Here is a 25,934-nt window from a genome sequence, read left to right as displayed (position 1 = left end):
GGGCAATTAATTACGGTGGTGAACGCAGAGTAACAAGCTGCACTAATGACTTCACGTCTATAGGAGGAAATCTCAACGATATATCAATCGCGTAGCGGCAACGGGCAGGAAAATCCAGGGATGGTAAACACGCTCATTAATAAGCCTATATAGGAACAATGGCGCATCCATGACCAGGCACATGCCAGTGGTGCCCGACGGACCCTATTGACTCTGTGCCCATTATTTTACCAGAAACCATAGTGCTGCATCCTGTGGAATCTGTAACAGAGCCTGATGATAAGATCAGAATATTAGAGATTCCCCGTCTCTAGCAACTCCTCTTCTTCAGTAGTCATCCCTCTTCTCCAACAGAACCCCTCCTCCAGCAGCCCTCCCTCCTCTAGCTGCTCCTACCTTTTCCAGAAGCTCCTCCCTTCTCCAGCAGCAACTCCTCTCTTCTAAAGTAGCTCCTCATCTTCCCCAGAAGCTGCTCCTCTCTTCTCCAGCAGCTCATCTTCTCTTCTCCAGCAGCTCCTCCCCTCTTCTCCAGCAGCTCCTCCCCTCTTCTCCAGCAGCTCCTCCTCTCTTCTCCAGCAGCTCCTCCCCTCTTCTCCAGCAGCTCCTATTCACCAGCAGCTCCTCCCCTCTTCTCCAGCAGCTCCTCCCCTCTTCTCCAACAGCTCCTCCCCTCTTCTCCAGCAGCTCCTCCCCTCTTCTCCAGCAGCTCCTCCCCTCTTCTCCAACAGCTCCTCCCCTCTTCTCCAGCAGCTCCTCTTCTCTTCTTCAGCAGCTCCTCCCCTCATCTCTAGCAGCTCCTCCCCTCTTCTCCAGCAGCTCCTCCCCTCTTCTCCAGCAGCTCCTCCCCTCTTCTCCAGCAGCTCCTCCCCTCTTCTCCAGCAGCTCCTCCCCTCTTCTCCAGCAGCTCCTCCCCTCTTCTCCAACAGTTCCTCCCCTCTTCTCCAGCAGCTCCTCTTCTCCAGCAGCTCCTCTTCTCTTCTTCAGCAGCTCCTCCTCCTCTTCTCCAGCAGCTCCTCCTCCTCTTCTCCAGCAGCTCCTGCTCCTCATCTCTAGCAGCCCTCCTCTCATATATGCGGCATTGTTGCTGGTGATAATCACATGGAATGACAGAGCTGCATCGGAGACTGACACACTTGGGGTCCGCGAGAGCTCTGTGACCCCTCTGTGCCCTGTACTGCTGGCCATTACTGGTTGTCGCCCTATTAAGATGAGAAGTTATGTGCAGCCTGGTAAATAACATGGACGCCAACGCTCAGCATTGCGAAATAGATGCAGGTGGCAGTAACTATGATGACTCTGCCAACTTTGCTGCTGACTTGTAAGGTGACGATAACCTCAGAGCCGCCATATTATAATATCACATTTATGTATAATGCCAGATCTGCTGAGCCGGTGAAATCCGATTACCGGTAGCGTCCTCGCCCCATCGTCCGCGGTCACTGGATCAGGTTATGCACTGTGTGGCGGTACTACATGGCGAATAGTTACACAAGGCTCATTATTATTATTGGTGATGGGTCTGTTGTCCTGCTGACCGCTCCTGGGTATCGCTGTATGTGGGGTCCAGCTGGCTCTTGGGGGCCCCACGTCTGGGGTGGCTGCTGCAGAATGCTCATCTTCGTAGTCGGATATTTAGCTGGTACTGACTGTAGGCCGCGATCTTTTCACGTCACTTCTTGTACGTGTTTCAGAAGAAGGTTAGACGTCTCGCACCGGGATGGTGCATGCTATCGGCGCCATTCACCAACGCTGAGGACACCCACTTTTTTCTACTGTGTGATTGGATGTTTCTCGTATTCGCCGATATAGAGCCATAAAATGTGGAATGAATCACGTGTGAGGGCGGTAGCAGCGGCATATGGCGATTTTATGAACCCACACTGGACAGATAAAAGCGACATTTGAACTTTTTTCATCTTTTCCTACTGGATGTCACGGCGTAAACACCTACGGATATTCTAAGCGGAGGCGGCCACGGATGAAAGCACAAAGTCAGACTTTAAAGTTCCATCTCTGAGGCTGATGAGGAACAATGGCGCAGGCGGGGGACGTAGAGAGGACAATGAGGTATGAGCGATCACCGGTGGATACTGCGGAGGTCGGGTATTGTACACATTATATCTGCAGCACAAGTCCGGTAATCCAGACAGCCTGATAGTCCGGCAATGTATAGTAATCCGGAAACTGACCATGGTGAGCGGATGATAAGCGGAACTACATCATGGTGATCAAAAGTGTCAAGATGGAGCAAAGCAAGCAGGAATGTCTGCGGAGAGCAGCGGAGGAGCCGCCAGGCTTGTGTTTTCTCTTCTAATAAACAGAAGCGGATTCTTGTAAATCAACCCCCCCCCCAGAGGCGCGAGAAGCGGCGAGTTCGCCCATCGTTTGACCTTGCACAGCGAGATCCACTCCAAGCGCGGCGCAGTAATTTCGCACTATTTATGTTTGGGACAAGAAAATCTTAAAAGAGTGAATTCTGGCGCTTATCTTGGTTCTTGGCGAGTCTTCACAGAAGATGTTGACGGCGCCCACCGCTGACTCTCAAGCGTTTCTGCACCCGGCACTATATGTTGTTGGAAGTGCGCTGCAGCAGCTCCACGTCGATTGCAGCAATTTAACGTCTAATGGTTTTCTTCGAGGCGGCGATGATGCTACAAGGATTATTGATGAACACTTCAACCTATAAGTGGCCCCACAGGAAAAAGCCTGCTGGTGTGAGGGCCGGTGGAAGGAACCGCTCCGTGGCTTCTCCTCCAGTTCTGGGACTACTGTAAGGCAACATTCGGTGGGATTCAAGAAGATCGGGACAATGCGTAACACACCGACTTTTACAGGAAGAACATTTTTGTTGGTTAGTTTTGGCCCAAATCTGCATGTTTTGGCCACACATATGGAGCCACGCGTCGTCTATGTACCACGTGATGTGTAACCGTTCCTGATGTTGGTGTAGATTTGGTGGAACCCTCCTCGTCCTCCAATGCTTCTCCATATCTGGTGGCGGCAGTTCCTGAACCGCGGCGCAGTACATTTTCAACTTCACTTCCTTAGCGGCTGTCTGACAAGTTGCCGAGGACTTACCAGTTTCTTGTGCTAAACAATGAAGAGACTTTAGCAAGGAATGGAGAAAACGTACCCCAACGTCCTACACTGTGGACACCTCCGGCCGCCCTCCCTCATGTGCATCCAACGTTCCTGTTTCTAGCTTGTGGCCACAGGGTTGTCTTGTTGGGTACAGCGTGACCTCGAAACTTTGCCTGAAATTGCTGCTTAAATTCCACGGATGAGCCAGTCACCCCGTATGCGCCTACCAGAAAATGTGCTCTTACATAAAATACTCCAAGTAACCCAACCAGGATAGTCTTGGGCAGTTGTCATAAATGAGATCCAACTTCTCTGAACATGTGAACGGCGCTGATCCCCCACAAACATGGGTTATCGATAAATCCTAGACCCCTGGAGAGGAGTGCAAGTCTACACCAATTCTAAGCAGAAAGAAGTGCTGCACGTCCGGTGAAACAACCCGGACTTAAAGGCTCCTTATTGAGTTGGAAGGTGAAGTCAACAGCAGTTGGGAAACTGAGAAGTCCCTGAGTGCCAGCTCTACCGTCGCCAAGACTGCCAGTATATACGGGCGTGCCCAGGGTTAGCATGGGTTCACTTTCCGACCCTGAGTTCTGTCTGCATTGCTGGAAAGAGTGTATGGCCAGAACCCCGGGTCGCAGGAACCTTAGTCTTTCATTACTCAGATGGAGACCAGCAAGTCTTGACTGCGCCATTCTGTTCTCCAACATGGGCGGAATGGATTGGAGACGCCTCTGGTCTCCGCCTGACATGCAGGCTTCTGTCTGGCAGCGTCTTCAGTCATTCAGACGGTACCCGGTGGGACAGAATCGTTGAGCGCACGCAGGAGCGCAGTGTGAATTCGGCCCCGCGAGGACTCATCAGGTTAGATGACACGTAGAAGAAAACGTGCGGAGAAATCATCCGCGGTAAATACCAGATCGTGGTCGGATTGTGCAAAGAAGGCAAAAAAGTCAAAGCTTCTGAAATGCGCACTTGCTGATCTTCTGCAGGAAATCCACAACACAATCCGCAACCGTTGGCTTCTGTGGTAGATGTTGACTTCCCCTCTGAAACCGGAAGGAGAAATCCGCAGCCAATCGACACGCTGCCGAAATCCCCATCGCAGGTCAATATCTGCACTGTGCAGATGAAATGTGCTGCTTCTATATTCCGCATATACCAATGGCCCCCGGCGCACCGGTGTATTCTGGGCCGCGGGCTATCTGTGAATTCACACGGTCCTATTATAGCGTATGGCGCTGTGCGGATTGACGGTCTTTTTTGCGGACTGATCGCATGTCCCACTTCTGTCCGTGCCATCAATGATAATAGGACTTCCTAACGCACGTCTAAGCGCTCTGTCCGTGTAAATCGGACAGGTAAGCCTCTGGTGTGGCTTCATGGTGACGCTCCTTTATACCGCCGCCGTCCCATTGTCTTATGATCTCCAGAATTCTCTGGTGTCATCCACAGGTAAAGCGCCATTTGTACACACGATTCCCGCTCTTGCGCCACCATCAGGGTGTGGTGGGTTTTATGGGTGGCTCTGGTTTTATTTGCCCTGTTTTTCATGCCTGCACCCCCCATGGACGCCTCGGTCTGCCTCTGTAGGAGCTGATGGCGTATTGCGCGGTTATAACGAGCAGCCGGGACGCGTCTCATTTGCAGTTCCGACTGGAGATTTGTCCTTGAACATTAGAATCGTTTTACATGAGCGCCAAATTAATACCTTCAGTTCAATCACATCGCTGTGCAAAGGAGACGACTGTTCCGTTGGAGCCGCGGGTAACCTTGAATCCTCGCTGTGGACGCCGGTGATACGTAGTAGGGGCGGTCTATACAGGGAGAGGATGACTTCTGAGGTGCTGGCGGGCTACGGCTGCTCTGGGGGGGCTATAATGGCAGGCTATAGGGGACGCAGCGTTGGCGCCATGCTGTGGTCTCCATAAGAATGATAATAGTGTGGTGAGGTGGTTAATTATAAGGTCGCCGCTGCCGTCGCACAACCTCCGTGAGATTGCCCATAATATAGGACGCCCTCCGCTCACAGCCGGAGCAGCATTTAGTGTCCGGTTATGTTCACTATGCAGCAGTGTGCAGTTACAGCAGGAATGTCATGATATCGTCAGCGGGCTGTGCACGCATTATACCAGCAGATATGCCGTCGCCGTGGTAACCCCTGATACTACCCTGAACTTTGGACAACAGCAGTGGAATTTACAGTCCTTTATATCCGATCCTGCAGTCACCCCGCCCCTAGCGCCATTATGTGGCTGGCTGCGACTATATGCCCTGGACCTGCACCAGCAGTAAGTCAAGCCTGTAATGCTGCAGATTATTACACCCCATGAATTACTTACTGACTGATATATAGCGATGTATTATGCAGATTATATGGCTGACAATCATATATTCTGCAGATTATTACACCACTGACCTCTCAAGATCTGAAGAACATCGCCCACTCTACCTCCTAACCGACATATAAGGATATATTCTGCAGATTATTACACCACTGACCTCTCTACAGTACTGCAGAACATCGTCCGCCCACTCTACCTCCTAACCGACATATAAGGATATATTCTGCAGATTATTACACCACTGACCTCTCTTCTGCAGAACATCGCTCTGTCCCCTCTACTTCCTGACAGTCATATATTCTGCAGATTATTACACTACTGACTTCTCTAGAGATCTGCAGAACATCGCTCTGTCTCTACTATCTCCTAACATATACACTACTGGTCAAAAGTTTTAGAACACCTTTACTTTTTCAAGTTATTTTTGACGCATTTCAATTCTTGTAAATAATGTGAAATGGTCGAAAGGTACAAAGTAAGTCAAAAACAAAAATTATTATGAAATTTTAACCTAAAGGCAATAATCTGAATTTATTACTTTAACCAAAGGGCTTTTTTTCAGGGAGTACGACAAGGACAGCCGCTCTGCGGTACAGAAAGCAAATTATGGTTTGAAATGGGATGCAAATTATTTCTACAGGTGTCTGGACTCTTGTAGATTACTTTCAAACCCTCTGATTCTATATAACCAGTGTTGGAACAGACGGCATTACACCCTCCAGGGCCGGACGTGGACAGCCTTGCTCTTCAGGACAAACACATTACTATCATAATGGCAGGAAAAAGGCAATTAACCAAAGAAGAGAGACAAGTATAACCCTTAGAAGTGCAGGTCTGTCATACAGAGAAATTACCAGGGAAGCCAAGGTGGCCGTCGCTACAGCTTCCTTTACCATCGAAAGGCACATGGAAACTGGAGGAATCTCTGACAGGCAGAGGTCTGCCCGACCAAAGTTACGACAGATTTAGATGACAAGTTTCTGAGAATCAACCGTTTGTGTGATCAGCGCCCAACAGGACAAAATCTTCAAGCACAACCTTATGTAGCAAAATATAGACAAGCTTCCATTTCAGCAGCGAAGAGAAGACTTCTGTCTGCAGGTCTGACTGGTGGAGAATCAGTAGGAAAGCCACTGTTGAGGCTGCAGAATAAAGACTTGCCTGGGCCAAGCAGGACCTCCGGTGGACTACTGAAGAGTGGAAGAAGGTCTTATGGACTGATGAATTAAAATGTAGAACACACAGGCTTGTTGTACACTGCTGAGTAGGTGAAAGGATGGTTCCTCCTACGCCAACTGTCATACATGGTGGAGGAAGCGTGAGGGTCGGGGGCTCTTGCTGGATCTAGAGCTGGTGACTGACACACTAGACAAAAAAGGCTACCATAGCATTTTGATACGCCATGTAATACCCTCTGGTGTGCGCCTGGTTGGTTAGGGCAAGAGAATGATCTGAAACCTACTTCTAGGTTAGGTCAGAACTACTTAAGAAGACAAGAAGAAAGCTTTAAAAAATGGAGTGGCCTGCAGAGTCTCCAGAAGCGGAGAGAAGGGTGAAAGCAAAGCAACCTACGGGTGCAGCACATTGTGGGAACTTCTGCAACAACGGTGGGAGGGAATGTCTGAATACAGTTGTAGAAAGAATACCCCAATGGTGTAAAGCTGTTGTATGAGCTGAAGGGGGCGACTGTGAGGACTCAAAAATCTAGATGTAAGGCCTAATGCACACGGCCGTATTTGCACTGCAGGATCTGGTGCTCCGGATCTTGTTTATCGGTTCTCTGCTTTCATTTCAAAGTATATCTGCTTCCCTAAACTGTGCAAATATCAATAAAAACCGGGAGACTTGAGGTGTTCTAAAACCGGTAGTGTTCACAGCGGTATAAACTGCAGATTATTACATCACTGACCCCTCTAGAGATCTGCAGAACATTGCTCTGTCCTCTCTACTTCCAGATAGATACATAGTGCAGATGATTACACCACTGACATCTCTACAGTGCTGCAGAACATCGCTCTGTCCTCTCTACTTCCAGATATACATAGTGATCTATCATGCAGATGATTACACCACTGACATCTCTACAGTGCTGCAGAACATCGCTCTGTCCTCTCTACCTCCTGTGACAGCTACACAGGAATATATTCTGCAGATTACACCATTGACCTCTCTAGAGATCTGCAGAACATTGCTCTGTCTTTACTAACAGAAACGTAGTATAAACTGTAGATTATTGCATTACTGACACAGCTAGAGATCTGCAGAACATCGCTCTGTCCCGTCTATCTCCTGACAAATATATAGTGGTATATCCAGCAGATTATTACACCACTGACATCTCTGAACATCTGCAGAACATTGCTCTGTCCCCTTTCCCTCCTGACATGTACATAGTGATAGTCTGCTGGTTAATATGCCACTGACCTCAATAGAGAGCTGCAGAACATTACTCTGTCCCCTATACTTCCTAATATATATTCTGCAGATTATTAATCCATTGACCTTCCCTGGGATCTGCCACACCTGGCTCTGTCCCTGCTATCAGATACACAGTGGTATAAAGTGCAGAGTATTACACCACTGACCTGCAGGACATATTCCTGTTCAGAGCTAGTGATGTCACATCCTGCACTCCTTGTCAGTAACATCCCCCCCTAGAGGTTGTCGGAGGGATGAAACCTTCCCTGTGTGATTGTAACGCTTATATAAGTGATTACATATCAGAGCAAAAGGAGAATTATTGTGGAAGACTGACCCCTTAATGGGAGCCTCTAGTACCCTGTTGTACCACCTCTAGCTTGGATACAAGATGTGATACGGGCGAGCATGGAGGCTCTAGTACTCTGTTGTACCGCCTCTAGCTTGGATACAAGATGTAATACGGACGGGCATGGAGGCTCTAGTACTCTGTTGTACCGCCTCTAGCTTGGATACAAGATCTGATAGTGGTGGGTATGGAGGCTCTAGTACCCTGTTGTACCGCCTGTAGCTTGGGTACAAGATGTAATACAGATGGGCATGGAGGCTCTAGTACCCTGGTGGGACACTTCTAGCTTTGATACAAGATGTGATACAGGTGGGCATGGAGGCTCTAGTACTCTGTTGTACCGCCTCTAGCTTGGATACAAGATCTGATAGTGGTGGGTATGGAGGCTCTAGTACCCTGTTGTACCGCCTGTAGCTTGGGTACAAGATGTAATACGGATGGGCATAGAGGCTCTAGTACCCCGTTGTACCTCCTCTAGCTTGGATACAAGATCTGATAGTGGTGGGTATGGAGGCTCTAGTACCCTGTTGTACTGCCTGTAGCTTGGATACAAGATGTAATACGGATGGGCATGGAGGCTCTAGTACCCTGTTGTACCACCTCTAGCTTGGATACAAGATCTGATAGTGGTGGGCATGGAAGCTCTAGTACCCTGTTGTACCACCTCTAGCTTGGATACAAGGTGTGATACGGGGGGCATGTAGGCTCTATTACACTGTTGTATCACCTCTAGCTTGGATACAAGATGTGATAGTGGTGGGCATGGAGGCTCTAGTACCCTATTGTACAACCTCTAGCTTGGATACAAGATGTGATAGTGGTGGGCATGGAGGCTCTAGCTTGGCGGGCATGGAGGTATACAGGTTCTGTATGGTATCCTGCGGCTTATCACTCCACATTTGCTGTAACTGACCCTTTAGATCGAGTAAACTCGTAGACTCTGGAAGTTGACATCCCAGATGGTCCCATACATGTTGTATCGGTGATTAAATCTGGTGACCAGGCAGCCCTGAAGTGTGAGAACATTGTGGGGGCTCCTGTGACCCCCTTGTGTGTGCGGCCGAGCATTATCCTGCTGGAAGCCACCATGAGAGAAACACGTGGCTGCAGGATGTCCTGAACATATCGCTGAGCTGTCATTGTCCCTCCTACCACCACTACTCCTGCTTCTCAGGTAGGGGGCAGATACTTTCTCTTCCGCCGTGGGCTCTTCCATCTTTCTGGTTGTGTGAATCACATTATGCGTCTTCCATCATCCATCGAGGAGTCGTGAACCGTGTTTTTTCTGTACAGGGAGAATCGCGGCTTATCAGTCCGGGAATAATTGTTATAGAGCAAGAGCTTCCAGAATGTGAGGATGAGAATGAATGGATCCCGGGGCGAACGCCGCGCCATTTATGTGTGACAACCGTTATGTTATTTCATGGTGATAAATCTGATACTGGTGGATAGATCGGGCTGCCCTGCGGTCTCTGCTACGTGTAATTCTATATTAGCTGCGTTGTATTTGGGGAGGTTACTGCAATATTCACCCCCGGGAGACCGCGACCTGCACATCCCAGCGGGATGATCTACAACAGGTTGACGTCCTCCGTAATAACCGACCAGTGATGACTCCATCGCCGACCTTCCGTCACCCCTCTACATATTAATTCATCTTTTGTGGTTGGTGGAAAATCAGATTCTTGGTGAGTATAAACCGCACAATGCCCCGAGGGCGAGCGTCTCCAGTCCTGCCAGTGTTCCCACGATACAGAATCCTCCATTGTCCTGTTATATATACAGGAACGGACACTTTATTAGAGACCCCATCTAGTTGTGCTTGGGGTCTCAGAACTGCAGTAATTTGTTGTGGTGTCCATCCGCAGTTATTGGAGGCCCCGGGGTGCGCCAAGAAAGCCTTCCCCACACCGTTACTATACCCGCCTGACAGGACGGGTCATCGATTCATGCTGCTTGCGCCAAATTCTGACCTCCCATCAGCACCGTGCAACAGAAATCCGGATCCATCTCACCGGTTGATGTTCTCCCGCTGCGCAGTGATACAACTTTAGCGCTCTTTGGCCCCCTGAAGTCTCGCTGGTTTGTTACTCTGGCACAATGGCGCAGGAACTTGTCATCTGCTATTATACGTAGCCCATCCGTAATAAGGAACAACACGCCGGCACTTTCCCAGGATGCAATGTGGTTGTGAATGCAAGGGGGTAAGGGGGTTGTCTGAGTTCTTTCTTTTATGTAGTTTTGCGCTCCCCGTGTGCAAACCCATAGAAAAGAAGTATACTCACCGCAGTGCCAGTCTGCCATTTTGGCAGTCTGGCGCTTCAGCTTTTGACAGATGACATCACCCGACCCGGTGGCGTCCAATAAACCTGTCACATGCGCTTCTACTGTAAAAGCCCCGAGGCAGGTTTACCGGACATCCCTGATGACGTCCGTGCCAGCCTTCCATTGGCTGCCGCTGATATAAATGGCGCACTAAAGAAGCAACGCACAGAAGGAGGTGAGTATGTGTATTATTGTATACGCACCTCGTCCCACTGCCATCAATGCACAATGTCAGAGAAGCCATTTAATCTATTTTCATTCACTCAATCTTGTTCTCTTCCACTCAAGTTGCAAACTGAGCGTCCATCCACCCCCGCGCCGTCCATCCATCCACCCCCGCGCCGTCCATCCATCCACCCCCGCGCCGTCCATCCATCCACCCCTCCGCGCTGTCCATCCATCCACCCCGCGCCGTCCATCCATCCACCCCCGCGCCGTCCATCCATCCACCCCGCACCGTCCATCCATCCACCCCGCGCCGTCCATCCATCCACCCCGCGCCGTCCATCCATCCACCCCGCGCCGTCCATCCACCCCCAGTGCCGTCTATGCACCCCAGTGCCATCCATCCGCCCCCAGTGCCGTACATCCATCCACCCCGCGCCGTACATCCACCCCCAGTGCCGTCCATGCACCCCAGTGCCATCCATCCGCCCCCAGTGCCGTCCATCCACCGCTGGTCGTCTCTGCTACTTCTTGTAAGTCCCACATGCCCTCACATAATGCTCTCCAGCAGTGAAAGGATTAACACTATGGAGGCTCGAAGTGCCGAGCGCACGGGGATTAGCTTATTAAAGTGTTAAGCTTTAGTACAAAAAGAAAAAAAAGGGACAAAATAAAGTGATGTGTAACGCAAGCAAAACAGTCATAAAATAGAAACTACGGCAGACTGAACGCTTCCAGTCCAATTCTCCGGGTCTGATACTTGGCCCTCATTCACACGGGTGCATATATGTGTTTACTTCCCTCATTCACACGGGTGCATATATGTGTTTACTTCCCTCATTCACACGGGTGCATATCTGTGTTTACTTCCCTCTTTCACACGGGTGCATATATGTGTTTACTTCCCTCTTTCACACGGGTGCATGTATGTGTTTACTTCCCTCTTTCACACGGGTGCATATATGTGTTTACTTCCTTCATTCACACGGGTGCATATATGTGTTTACTTCCCTCTTTCACACGGGTGCATATATGTGTTTACTTCCCTCTTTCACACGGGTGCATGTATGTGTTTACTTCCCTCATTCACACGGGTGCATATATGTGTTTACTTCCTTCATTCACACGGGTGCATATGTATGTTTACTACCCTCATTCACACGGGTGCATATATGTGTTTACTTCCCTCATTCACACGGGTGCATATATGTGTTTACTTCCCTCTTTCACACGGGTGCATATATGTGTTTACTTCCCTCTTTCACACGGGTGCATGTATGTGTTTACTTCCCTCTTTCACACGGGTGCATATATGTGTTTACTTCCCTCATTCACACGGGTGCATATATGTGTTTACTTCCCTCTTTCACACGGGTGCATATATGTGTTTACTTCCCTCATTCACACGGGTGCATATATGTGTTTACTTCCCTCTTTCACACGGGTGCATATATGTGTTTACTTCCCTCTTTCACACGGGTGCATATGTATGTTTACTTCCTTCATTCACACGGGTGCATATATGTGTTTACTTCCCTCATTCACACGGGTGCATATATGTGTTTACTTCACCATCCATGCGCCATCAGTTTTTCCCGCACACAAAAATAAAGAGGCCTATAACTGATCTTCCTTTTTTCAGTAAACCCTCAGCTCCGCGGGTGACATTAGTATTGACCGCATGCAGACAGAAAATCCGCCCCTGTGAATTGGCCCTTACAGTCCGGTCTCGGGGTCTGACACATCGCAGACTTGCTGATATCTTAAAATGTGAACGCCGCTCTATTGTCCCAAGCGTATTTTATAGTCCTGTGACTCGGGTATCAGAACTGGCGCTTCATCAGGCAAATCCCTTGTTTCGGACTGGACAGGGAGGTAATAAAGGGGGCAAATACGAATGCTCAGCAGTCCGGCCTCCTTTAATGGGGGTGGTGGGCGCTTACTTTGGGCACACAGAGGTCAATCTTTTGGAAGCACGTGCAAACCAAGCTTAGGTAACTAATGTGATGCTCCTCTCCAAGGGATGATAGCGCCCCCAAGAGCTTTTTTTTCCCTGTACTTAAAAGTTTTTGGTCAGTTCAGAGAGCTTACAGGATAAAACCAAGTTAACCCTGTGGGCACCAAATAAATCGCCCTATTACTTTTCATCACATGTTAGTACCTGTTAGGAAACAACTGGTCACCAAAAGGGGTCAGAGGGGGATGTCAGGAATCATTTTGACTCCCATTTTTTTGGGATGGTTTCCTCGATCGCGCCATTTTCAGTATACTCTTCATACCATTACATGAGAAAACCCCCCGCGGTCGGCAGTGACATCCCGGCCCCGGCTAGTCCAGCACCGATGACCCGGCCTCTTCGGATGTCACTCCGATCGCTGGATTTTCCCATCCAATGTGGATTCATACTGTAACTGATCCACGGAAAACTTTTATGATTTTATGCCATATGCCGGGGTCATGGGGTGAATTTCCATACAGGGAAGCCCAATTGTGAGAGAGTCGGGAGCTCTGATAAAGGGCCAGTCCATTGATAAAGGGCCAGTCCGTTTATAGCTATGAGCACAGTCAGTGACCAGCATTGCATTTATGATGTAAGGGATGATGGACCAGCAGAATTGTGATTGCAGCTCTGAATGTGATTATAATATAAATTGTGATTTAAAGTGGTTTTTCAGGCATCTACTATTAACGAGCTCTCCTTGGATAGGTCAGATAGTCGCTCGTCATGGCCCACAGTCATTGCATCGGGACGGACGTTCTCTTCGGCCGGCAATTCGTGATAAAACCTATGTGCGACCTGCGGCTGGGATGCGTTAGACAGCTTAAAAGACGCAATGAAGAAGAAACGAGTGACTTGCCGTTGGTTCGCTGCACGTTGACACCGGACAATGACGGGACGCGACTGCGGAGGACGCGATAAGGGCTTCCAGCGCGTCTCACATTCTCGCCGTCCGTCTTGTCTTTGCCGCAGGGTTGTGGATGAGATCTCTCTCCGACCGACGTGTGGGGCATCTTGTCTTCAAACAAGCGTGGAGTGCGACCTGCTGTCACTCGTTCATACATCCCGGCCGCCCGCTGCGAGATAATCAGGATAAATGTCTCCAGCCCCTGATTACACACCAGCTATTTAGCATTTTAATCAGCCCCTTAGCGGGAGGAGACGCTCCTTCACCGCGCTCTGCCGGAGAGATCGGAACATTAAAGTATTGACCCCCCCTACGGGAGAAAATCCCATGAAGGACACATCTGATAGGAGAATTCACACGTGCAGGAAGGAATTAGTAGCCTGACAGGGCTGCCGGGAGGGAGGGAGCTAGTGCCCCCTAATGGCAGGATTCACCTGACTTCCATTTGTAAGACATTAACCCCTTAAGCGCACAGCCCTTTGTTTTTTCCATTTTTGTTTTTTTTCTGAACTTTCAAAAAAAATCATAACTCTCTTATTTATCCGCCGCCGTCAGAGAGCTTGTTGTTTTTTGCGGTTGTCATAACTTCCTCTGTCCGTCGCAGGCGCTGTGCGAGGGCTCGTGTTTTGCGGGACGTCTTGTAGTTTCGATTGGCTTCATTTTGGAGTACATTTTTTTTCTTGGAGATGCGCTGACCAAAAACACTCAATTCTTGCGTTGTACGCCTTTTTTTCTGACCACGTTCACTTTATAGGATAAATGATACATTATTTTAATAGATCGAAGGTTTACGAACGCAGCGATACCAAATATGTTTTGGGATTATGTTGCTTTGATTTTTTTAATAAAATATAGAAAAAGGTTTGTTTTTTTAACTTTTACTTTTTCTAATAAAACCTTTTTTTAAACTGAGTTTCACAATTTTTTTTTTTTTTTGGTAACACCCAGTTGTCAATTTAGTCATAAATATCCAGGAGGAATAACAGAGGAACAACACAGAGTTGTGAAAAAAGAATGCTGCAGCATTCTCAAAGTTAGTCCATCCCCATATTACCCATAAACCACTAACCAGAGGCGGGAAATGCAGTCTGAAGACAGATTGGTTCTCTTCACAGTGCTGTCATGACTTCAAAATCGCCATTTTTACGTAGCGCACTTTCTAGAACTGTTCCGGCCCCCGCATCGTCTGGCCCAAACCCTACCGCTCTTGTAATCATAGTCTTCTCCAGCTCCCTTGAGGTGAAGACGAGCCGTTAAGTCCCAAGGAGCTGGAGATGTCAATCATTAGGCAAGGAGCGGAGTTTGGGTAGAACGAGGTGAAGAGAACCCAGACCTTTCCCAGCAATCAGCGAGCCCAAGGAATGGTTTGTGCTTCATTTGCATATTCTCTGCAGCGATTTTGGGTCCACGGGCGAACAGTGAAGAGGGATGGTTAGACTTCATGGTTAGTCCTGGTTTATGGGGTAACGGGGGACTACAGAGTGGTAACTGGTAGACTTCATGAACTCTCGGGGAGAGGGGTGTACTATTCAGTGCTGTGTATTACACTAGACATGAGAGGTCAGCCTGCAGCACAGAGAGGGTTAATGACATTGCCGTCATGTCAGCGCCTCGCTTTCTCCTTGGTACGTTTTCTGTGTGAGGTTTTATCTTCGGTGCCCACATTTCATGGTGACTTCCTTCAATTCAGTAATTGCAGCCGGTTAGATTGTGCGACTGTTCTCTGACCTTGTCATGTACTGGATCATATGCCACTCGTGTGCCAGTAGGGGGCAGCCGGATGGGTGTAGCAATCCAGCAAGAATGGAGGTGAGACGGCGCAAATCAGCAAGAACACTGAGACTGAGCGTTCTCTAGAGAGACATCGGTCAACAGTAAAAGTAGACTGACTATAATGTGTGTTTGGTCTTGTACCTGTGTGATGTCATTACTAGACTGGCTGTAGGTCCCATACTATGTGTGATGTCATTATTAGACGGTCTATAGGTTCTGTACTGTGTGTGATGTCATTATTACAGCGTCTATAGTTCCATCCTGTACTGTGTGTGATATCATTATTACAGTATCTATAGGCCTTGCACTGTGTGTGATGTCATTATTACAGTATCTATAGGTCATGTACTGTCTGATGTCATTATTACAGCGTCTATAGTTCCATCCTGTACTGTGTGTGATATCATTATTACAGTATCTATAGGTCATGTACTGTGTGTGATGTCATTATTACAGTATCTATAGGCCTTGCACTGTGTGTGATGTCATTATTACAGTATCTATAGGCCTTGCACTGTGTGTGATGTCATTATTACAGTATCTATAGGTCATGTACTGTGTCTGATGTCATTATTAGACTGCCTGTAGGTCCTGTACTGTGTGTGATGTCATTATTAGGCCTCATGTCCACGGGGAAAATCAGATCCGCTGCAGATTCTACATGTAGAATCTGCAGCGGGTCCCTCCTGCCCCGCGGACATGAGCGCCGAAAATAAGAATTTAAAAGTATTTACCATCCGGCGCGGGCGGGGAAGGTCAGCTGTTCCTCACGGCCGGATCTTCATTTTCGGCCGGCGGATGAATTCCTGACGCCGGCGGCACATCCGCCGAGCCGAAGCAAGGAAGATGCGGCCGTGAGGAACAGCTGACCTTCCCCGCCCGCGCCGGATGGTAAATACTTTAAATTCCTATTTTAGGGCTCCCGCGGATCCGGACGGCTTCCATAGGCTTCAATAGAAGCCCGCGGGAGCCGTCCCCGCGGGAGACCCGCACGAAAATGGAGCATGGTCCGGATTTTTCCATGCTCCATTTTTTTTAAAATCCCTTTTATTGACGATCCGCGGGTATTTATCTACCCGCGGGTGGTCAATGCATCCCTATGGGATGCGGATCCGCATGCGGGAGATCCGCTGCGGATCTTAAATCATATTTTGCCCGTGGACATGAGCCCTTAGACTATCTATAGGTCCTGTAGGTATTAGTGTATCTTGATGCCACCAGGAAGTCCTGGTGGAGTCAAGATTGACAGGGGGGGGTGACGCCCCCTAATGGTGATTGGCTGCAGAGGCGGTGGTCGTGTAGGTCCTGGAAGGCCACTAAGCCTTACTTGCGAAGGCATACACCGTTGGCTGCAGCTGCAAGGGAGTGCAAAGTGCCGTTAAGCGCCATTAGGCACGGCGACCCAGAACCGGTGCCTTTCCCTGGTCATGGGCGAAGTGCCGTGATGCGGACTGCCACAGCTTTCGGTGCTGTGAGCGGAGGAGCAGCGGAGAGGCAGAAGCCAGGCGGCGGCCGTCACCCACCTGACTGCACTGAGGTAGCGGGACGGCAGCGGAGGAACTGACGCTCAGCGAGCACAGAGGCGGCGCCCGGCACCTACAGCACACAGGCAGCGGACCACAAGTAGCCTTCAGATGCAACGGGGGACGGCTGGTGCGCTCAGACTCACGACAGGCTACAGATGCAACAGGGGACAGCGGTTGCGGTGACACTAAGGACTCAAGCGTCTGCATGCTTTTTGGCAGCCCCTGCACCCTTAGGGTGAGGGTCACTTTAATTCGTAGCCTAACATTCTTAAATTTACATGCTGCCATGTTATAGGGCTAACATGGCAACATTTACAGCTACTGATCTAAGCTTCTAGGACCTTGTAGGCTTGACCCTATCGGGAGCTAGGGGTGCGAGAGGGGCTTTCCCTCTGTCAAACCACTAGCTTCTGGTGGTGTCAAGATACACTAATACCGGTCCTGTACTGTGTCTAATGTCATTTTAAGACTGCCTGTAGGTCCTGTACTGTGTGATGTCATTATTAGACTGCCTGTAGGTCCTGCACTGTGTGATGTCATTATTAGACTGCCCGTAGGTCCTGCACTGTGTGATGTCATTATTAGACTGCCTGTAGGTAATGTACTGTGTCTGATGTCATTATTAGACTGCCTGTAGGTAATGTACTGTGTCTGATGTCATTATTAGACTGCCCATAGGTCCTGTACTGTGTGATGTCATTATTAGACTGCCTGTAGGTAATGTACTGTCTGATGTCATTATTAGACTGCCTGTAGGTCCTGTACTGTGTGATGTCATTATTAGACTGCCTGTAGGTCCTGTACTGTGTGTGATGTCATTATTAGACTGCCTGTAGGTCCTGTACTGTGTGTGATGTCCTTATCAGACTGCCTGTAGGCCCTGTACTGTGTGTGATGTCATTATTAGACTGCCCGTAGGTCCTGTACTGTGTGTGATGTCACTATCAGACTGCCTGTAGGCCCTGTACTGTGTGTGATGTCATTATTAGACTGCCTGTAGGCCCTGTACTGTGTGTGATGTCATTATTAGACTGCCTGTAGGCCCTGTACTGTGTGTGATGTCATTATTAGACTGGCTGTAGGTCCTGTACTGTGTGTGATGTCATTATTAGACTGGCTGCAGGTAATGTACTGTGTGTGATGTCATTATTAGACTGCCTGTAGGTCCTGTACTGTGTGTGATGTCATTATTAGACTGCCTGTAGGTCCTGTACTGTGTGTGATGTCATTATTAGACTGCCTGTAGGTCCTGTACTGTGTGTGATGTCATTATTAGACTGCCTGTAGGCCCTGTACTGTGTGTGATGTCATTATTAGACTGGCTGTAGGTCCTGTACTGTGTGATGTCATTATTAGACTGCCTGTAGGCCCTGTACTGTGTGATGTCATTATTAGACTGCCTGTAGGCCCTGTACTGTGTGATGTCATTATTAGACTGCCCATAGGTCCTGTACTGTGTGTGATGTCATTATCAGACTGCCTGTAGGTCCTGTACTGTGTGATGTCATTATCAGACTGCCTGTAGGTCCTGTACTGTGTGATGTCATTATAAGACTGGCTGCAGGTAATGTACTGTGTGTGATGTCATTATTAGACTGGCTGCAGGTAATGTACTGTGTGTGATGTCATTATTAGACTGGCTGCAGGTAATGTACTGTGTGTGATGTCATTATTAGACTGCCTGTAGATCCTGTACTGTGTGTGATGTCATTATTAGACTGGCTGTAGATCCTGTACTGTGTGTGATGTCATTATCAGACTGCCTGTAGGCCCTGTACTGTGTGTGATGTCATTATTAGACTGCCTGTAGGCCCTGTACTGTGTGTGATGTCATTATTAGACTGCCTGTAGGCCCTGTACTGTGTGTGATGTCATTATTAGACTGGCTGTAGGTCCTGTACTGTGTGTGATGTCATTATTAGACTGGCTGCAGGTAATGTACTGTGTGTGATGTCATTATTAGACTGCCTGTAGGTCCTGTACTGTGTGTGATGTCATTATTAGACTGCCTGTAGGTCCTGTACTGTGTGTGATGTCATTATTAGACTGCCTGTAGGTCCTGTACTGTGTGTGATGTCATTATTAGACTGCCTGTAGGCCCTGTACTGTGTGTGATGTCATTATTAGACTGGCTGTAGGTCCTGTACTGTGTGATGTCATTATTAGACTGCCTGTAGGCCCTGTACTGTGTGATGTCATTATTAGACTGCCTGTAGGCCCTGTACTGTGTGATGTCATTATTAGACTGCCCATAGGTCCTGTACTGTGTGTGATGTCATTATCAGACTGCCTGTAGGTCCTGTACTGTGTGATGTCATTATCAGACTGCCTGTAGGTCCTGTACTGTGTGATGTCATTATAAGACTGGCTGCAGGTAATGTACTGTGTGTGATGTCATTATTAGACTGGCTGCAGGTAATGTACTGTGTGTGATGTCATTATTAGACTGGCTGCAGGTAATGTACTGTGTGTGATGTCATTATTAGACTGCCTGTAGATCCTGTACTGTGTGTGATGTCATTATTAGACTGGCTGTAGATCCTGTACTGTGTGTGATGTCATTATTAGACTGGCTGTAGATCCTGTACTATGTGTGATGTCATTATTAGACTGGCTGCAGGTAATATACTGTGTGTGATGTCATTATTAGACTGGCTGCAGGTAATGTACTGTGTGTGATGTCATTATTAGACTGGCTGCAGGTAATGTACTGTGTGATGTTATTATTAGACTGCCTGTAGGTCCTGTACTGTGTGATGTCATTATTAGACTGCCTGTAGGTCCTGTACTGTGTGTGATGTCATTATTAGACTGCCTGTAGGTCCTGTACTGTGTGTGATGTCATTATTAGACTGGCTGCAGGTAATGTACTGTGTGTGATGTCATTATTAGACTGGCTGCAGGTAATGTACTGTGTGTGATGTCATTATTAGACTGGCTGCAGGTAATGTACTGTGTGATGTCATTATTAGACTGCCCGTAGGTCCTGTACTGTGTGATGTCATTATTAGACTGGCTGCAGGTAATGTACTGTGTGTGATGTCATTATTAGACTGGCTGCAGGTAATGTACTGTGTGTGATGTCATTATTAGACTGCCCATAGGTCCTGTACTGTGTGATGTCATTATTAGACTGCCCATAGGTCCTGTACTGTTTGTGATGTCATTATCAGACTGCCTGTAGGTCCTGTACTGTGTGATGTCATTATAAGACTGGCTGCAGGTAATGTACTGTGTGTGATGTCATTATTAGACTGGCTGCAGGTAATGTACTGTGTGTGATGTCATTATTAGACTGGCTGCAGGTAATGTACTGTGTGTGATGTCATTATTAGACTGCCTGTAGATCCTGTACTGTGTGTGATGTCATTATTAGACTGGCTGTAGATCCTGTACTGTGTGTGATGTCATTATTAGACTGCCTGTAGGTCCTGTACTGTGTGTGATGTCATTATTAGACTGGCTGTAGATCCTGTACTATGTGTGATGTCATTATTAGACTGGCTGCAGGTAATATACTGTGTGTGATGTCATTATTAGACTGGCTGCAGGTAATGTACTGTGTGTGATGTCATTATTAGACTGGCTGCAGGTAATGTACTGTGTGATGTCATTATTAGACTGCCTGTAGGTCCTGTACTGTGTGATGTCATTATTAGACTGCCTGTAGGTCCTGTACTGTGTGATGTCATTATTAGACTGCCTGTAGGTCCTGTACTGTGTGTGATGTCATTATTAGACTGCCTGTAGGTCCTGTACTGTGTGTGATGTCATTATTAGACTGGCTGCAGGTAATGTACTGTGTGTGATGTCATTATTAGACTGGCTGCAGGTAATGTACTGTGTGTGATGTCATTATTAGACTGGCTGCAGGTAATGTACTGTGTGATGTCATTATTAGACTGCCCGTAGGTCCTGTACTGTGTGATGTCATTATTAGACTGGCTGCAGGTAATGTACTGTGTGTGATGTCATTATTAGACTGCCCATAGGTCCTGTACTGTGTGATGTCATTATTAGACTGCCCATAGGTCCTGTACTGTTTGTGATGTCATTATCAGACTGCCTGTAGATCCTGTACTATGTGTGATATCACCGTGTATCCGCCCCATTCACAGATGCAGCACTAATGAGTGTGCAGCAGGATGAGGGGCAGGAAGTGGTTAATGTAGAGGACTCATTTCCATCACATTATTTGGAGGGAGATGCAGGGAGTCGGGAGAAGTGGGTCAGCGCTGCGCGGCTCCAGGCTATACGTTGTCATTAAGCTGCAATTAATCGCTGCCAGGACGATCTTCTGTGCGCCTCTCTGGATGAACGCGGTGATGAGGCGAGAAGAGGGTTCTGGTTAGGGCGCTAGTGTTATCTGCTTGTAATAAGGTGGCAACAGGATATCATATGTGTATTATTATATACCTCTGCTGTGATCCAACCATGGTCACACTGTGTAAGGGGTGCAGGATATTATATGTGCATTATTATAGATCCCTGGTGTCATCCAATCAGGACTTAAGGTACCTGTATAATACGGGGTGATTATAGCTGGAAACGGTCAATTCAGGTGATAGTCACTCCGTGTGCAAGCGGTCGCCGACGGGGCATTAAGTGACAAATCGCTCACTTGTTGAAGTCTCTTTAGCTCACCTAGAACCCAAGCAACTATCGGCCCGTGTGAACAGGAGTCAGTGAATCTATGAGCGACTGCCTGTTTACTGCGAGTGGAGGATGGAGCGATGCCCGGCGTGCTACGCAAGCCATTCACAGAACGACTGTCGCTCCTGTGTAACGGCACAAGGGTGACAGCCGCTGGCACTGCTGTCAGGTGCTAATACATCCGACAGTCGTCCCTGTAAGGGCAATTTAAGGACAAATACAGTGTGGCAATCGGGAAGATGCGTGAGCTAGATAGCGGTAGTCCTGTGTGTGAGAGGCGGTCGTACATCTGTGCTCCCCGACCCTTCTGATACAATTCTTATATGTTTCACTTGGTTTCCTGTGCAACAAAAACATTCAGCCGCAGGTAAACGAGTTCTCCCGTTGGCGGGGGGTCGGACCCCCTCCGGGATATAAAGGGGCTTTCGCAAGTTTAAAAAAAAATAGCTATTTTTAAAATTGGAAAAAAACAATAAAGAATGCCTCCTCGCCCGCTCCAGCAGCGCCCAACGCCCGGCACTGAAGCCCCGCCGTCCCTTGCTTGTAAGCTGAAATAAGTTGATGTCACCAACCGTCGTCTTCTTCCGGGTATGTTGCGCTCTCCCTCCATGTCTCTTTCTCTGTCCATCACGCTCTTCCATCGTTGTCCAGCTGTCTTTCTCTCCAACCCCTTTCCTCCTTGTCTCTGTCAATCCTTACCTCTTCTCCTCATCTTTCTCCTTCCTCCCCCATCACTTTCTGTCTGTGGATCCTTCCCTCTCTCCCTCATCTTTTGTTGATCCTTCCTCTTCCCCTCATTTCTGCCCCCTCCCTCCGCTCTAACCTGATCTGTCAATCCTTCCCTCTTCCCCTCATCTTTCTTGCCCCCCTTCCTTCCCTCCTGTCTCCTCCTTTTACCTCATCTCCCCCTTCCTTCCTGTGCCTCTCTCCCCCCATCTCTCTCTCTCTCGTTCCAGTCCCTCCCCCCTTATTTCTCCCCACTGTCTTTTCTTATGTCCTTCTCTCTCCTACCCCCACCCCTTCTCTCTCCCCTAGTTTTTCTGTTGATCCATCGCTCATCTTTTTCTCCCCCCTTCCTTCTCTCTTGTTCCCCTCTCTCCCCTCATTTCTTGATTCATCTTTCTTCCCCCTCTTCTTTCCCTCTCTCCTGTCCCTCTCTCCTCTTCCTTTCTGTTAATCCTTTCCTCTCCCCCTCATCTTTCTCCCTATTTTCTTTTCTCAAGTCCTTCTCCCCCTCCTGTCCTTCTCCTCTCTACCCTAGTCTGTTTATTGATCCTTCCCTCTTCCCCTCATCTTTCTCTCCTCCCTTCCCTCCCGTCCACCTTTCTCCCATTCGCACCCTCCTGTCCCCTTTTCTTTTTCCTCCCTCTTGTCCCCCTTTCACTCCCACCCATTCCTTTCTTTGCCCCCTCCCCCCCTCTTGTCCCCCCTTCCTCTCCCTCCCATTCCCCCTCTCTGTCCCCCCTCCCTCTCATTCCCCCTCTGTCCCCCCTTTCTGTCCTCCCTCCCATTCCCCCTCTCTGTCCCCCCTCCCTCCCATTCCCCCTCTTGTCCCCCTCCCTCCCATTCCCCCTCTCTTGTCCCCCTCCCTCCCATTCCCCCTCTCTTGTCCCCCTCCCTCCCATTCCCCCTCTCTTGTCCCCCTCCCTCCCATTCCCCCTCCCTCCCATTCCCCCTCTTGTCCCCCTCCCTCCCATTCCCCCTCTCTTGTCCCCCTCCCTCCCATTCCCCCTCTCTTGTCCCTCTCCCTCCCATTCCCCCTCTCTTGTCCCCCTCCCTCCCATTCTCCCTCCCTCCCATTCCCCCTCTCTTGTCCTCCCTCCCTCCCATTCCCCCTCTCTTGTCCCCCCTCCCTCCCTCCCATTCCCCCTCTCTTGTCCCCCCTCCCTCCCATTCCCCCTCTCTTGTCCCCCCTCCCTCCCATTCCCTCTCTCTTGTCCCCCCTCCCTCCCATTCCCTCTCTCTTGTCCCCCCTCCCTCCCATTCCCTCTCTCTTGTCCCCCCTCCCTCCCATTCCCTCTCTCTTGTCCCCTCTCCCTCCCATTCCCTCTCTCTTGTCCCCCCTCCCTCCCATTCCCTCTCTCTTGTCCCCCCTCCCTCCCATTCCCTCTCTCTTGTCCCCCCTCCCTCCCATTCCCTCTCTCTTGTCCCCCCTCCCTCCCATTCCCTCTCTCTTGTCCCCCCTCCCTCCCATTCCCCCTCTCTTGTCCCCCCTCCCTCCCATTCCCCCTCTCTTGTCCCCCTCCCTCCCATTCCCTCTCTCTTGTCCCCCCTCCCTCCCATTCCCCCTCTCTTGTCCCCCCTCCCCTGTCCTCCCTCCCATTCCCCCTCTCTTGTCCCCCCTCCCTCCCATTCCCCCTCTCTTGTGCCCCTCCCTCCCATTCCCTCTCTCTTGTCCCCCCTCCCTCCCATTCCCCCTCTCTTGTCCCCCCTCTCTTGTCCTCCCTCCCATTCCCCCTCTTGTCCCCCCTCCCTCCCTCCCTCTCTTGTCCCCCCTCCCTCCCTCCCATTCCCCCTCTCTTGTCCCCCCTCCCTCCCTCCCATTCCCCCTCTCTTGTCCCCCCTCCCTCCCATTCCCCCTCTCTTGTCCCCCCTCCCTCCCATTCCCCCTCTCTTGTCCCCCCTCCCTCCCATTCCCCCTCTCTTGTCCCCCCTCCCTCCCATTCCCCCTCTCTTGTCCCCCCTCCCTCCCATTCCCCCTCTCTTGTCCCCCCTCCCTCCCTCCCATTCCCCCTCTCTTGTCCCCCCTCCCTCCCATTCCCCCTCTCTTGTCCCCCTTCCTTCCCATTCCCCCTCTCTTGTCCCCCTTCCTTCCCATTCCCCCTCCCTCGCTTGTCCCCCTTCCTTCCCATTCCCCCTCCCTCGCTTGTCCCCCTTCCTTCCCATTCCCCCTCCCTCGCTTTTCCCCCTTACTTCCCATTCCCCCTCCCTCGCTTGTCCCCCTTACTTCCCATTCCCCCTCCCTCGCTTGTCCCCCTTCCTTCCCATTCCCCCTCCCTCGCTTTTCCCCCTTACTTCCCATCCCCCCTCCCTCGCTTGTCCCCCACTCCTGCACTTGTCTCCTTGCCTTTCTGTTGATCCTTCCTCTTCACTTCTGCCCCTCTCCTGCTTTCTCTCTTTCTAGTATATATCTTGGTCCTTTTCTCTCTTGGTCAGTCTCTTTTTACCCCGGTCTCTCTCGGTCGGCCCCTCTCTTCCTCTGGTGTCTCTTTCCCCTGGTGTATCTCTCTCGGTCGGCCCCTCTCTTTTTCCCCCGTGTGTCTCTCAGTCGGCCCCTCTCTTTCCCCGTCTCTCTCTGTCGGCCCCTCTCTTTCCCCGTCTCTCTCGGTCGGCCCCTCTCTTTCCCCGTCTCTCTCGGTCGGCCCCTCTCTTTCCCCGTCTCTCTCGGTCGGCCCCTCTCTTTCCCCGTCTCTCTCGGTCGGCCCCTCTCTTTCCCCGTCTCTCTCGGTCGGCCCCTCTCTTTCCCCGTCTCTCTCGGTCGGCCCCTCTCTTTCCCCGTCTCTCTCGGTCGGCCCCTCTCTTTCCCCGTCTCTCTCGGTCGGCCCCTCTCTTTCCCCGTCTCTCTCGGTCGGCCCCTCTCTTTCCCCGTCTCTCTCGGTCGGCCCCTCTCTTTTGTCTGTCTCGGTCGGCCCCTCTCTTTTGTCTGTCTCGGTCGGCCCCTTTCTTTCCCCGTCTGTCTCGGTTGGCCCCTCTCTTTCCACCAGTGTGTCTTACTCGGTTGGCCCCGTCTCTTTCTCTCTCGGACCCTCTCTTCCCCCAGTGTGTCTTTCTCGGTTGGCCCCTCTCTTACCCCATCTCTTTCTCTCTCAGCCCCTCTCTTCCCCCAGTGTGTCTCTCCCGGTCGGCCCCTCTCTTCCCCCATTGTGTCTCTCCCGGTCGGCCCCTCTCTTCCCCCAATGTGTCTCTCCCGGTCGGCCCCTCTCTTCCCCCCGTCTCTCTCGGTCGGCCCCTCTCTTCCCCCCGGTGTGTGTCTCCTTGTCGGCCCCTCTCTTTCCACCAGTGTGTCTCTCCTTGTCGGCCCCTCTCTTTCCACCAGTGTGTCTCTCTCGGTCGGCCCCTCTCTTCCCCCCGTCTCTCTCGGTCGGCCCGCCCCTCTCTTTCCCCCGGTGTGTCTCTCCTTGTCGGCCCCTCTCTTTCCCCCGGTGTGTCTCTCCTTGTCGGCCCCTCTCTTTACACCAGTGTGTCTCTCCTTGTCGGCCCCTCTCTCTCTCTCAGCCCGTCACTCTCTCGGTCTCCCTCTCTCTCTCTCACTGTCTCTCTCTCCCTTATCTCGGCACTTTCTCCTCACACACTAGGCGGGCTTCTGTTGCTGCACAATGAGCGGCGGGGGGCGGGGCGAGCTGATGGCCCCGCCTCCTCTTCCCAGCATACATGGCCGGGATGTGCGGACAGT

At 50.1% G+C, this 25,934-nt stretch overlaps 1 protein-coding gene across 6 annotated transcripts in view; it reads left to right on the top strand.

Annotated features, from left to right (window-relative positions):
• Window positions 1–25,934, top strand: part of DAB2IP (DAB2 interacting protein) — a 270,280-nt gene that overhangs the window by 132,265 nt on the left and 112,081 nt on the right. The window lies entirely within an intron of this gene.

Source organism: Eleutherodactylus coqui, chromosome 10 (assembly GCF_035609145.1).
Source record: "Eleutherodactylus coqui strain aEleCoq1 chromosome 10, aEleCoq1.hap1, whole genome shotgun sequence".
Classification (NCBI taxonomy): domain Eukaryota; kingdom Metazoa; phylum Chordata; class Amphibia; order Anura; family Eleutherodactylidae; genus Eleutherodactylus; species Eleutherodactylus coqui.
Note: the sequence above shows the minus strand (reverse complement) of the source record. Positions and strands in the feature narration are given on the sequence as shown.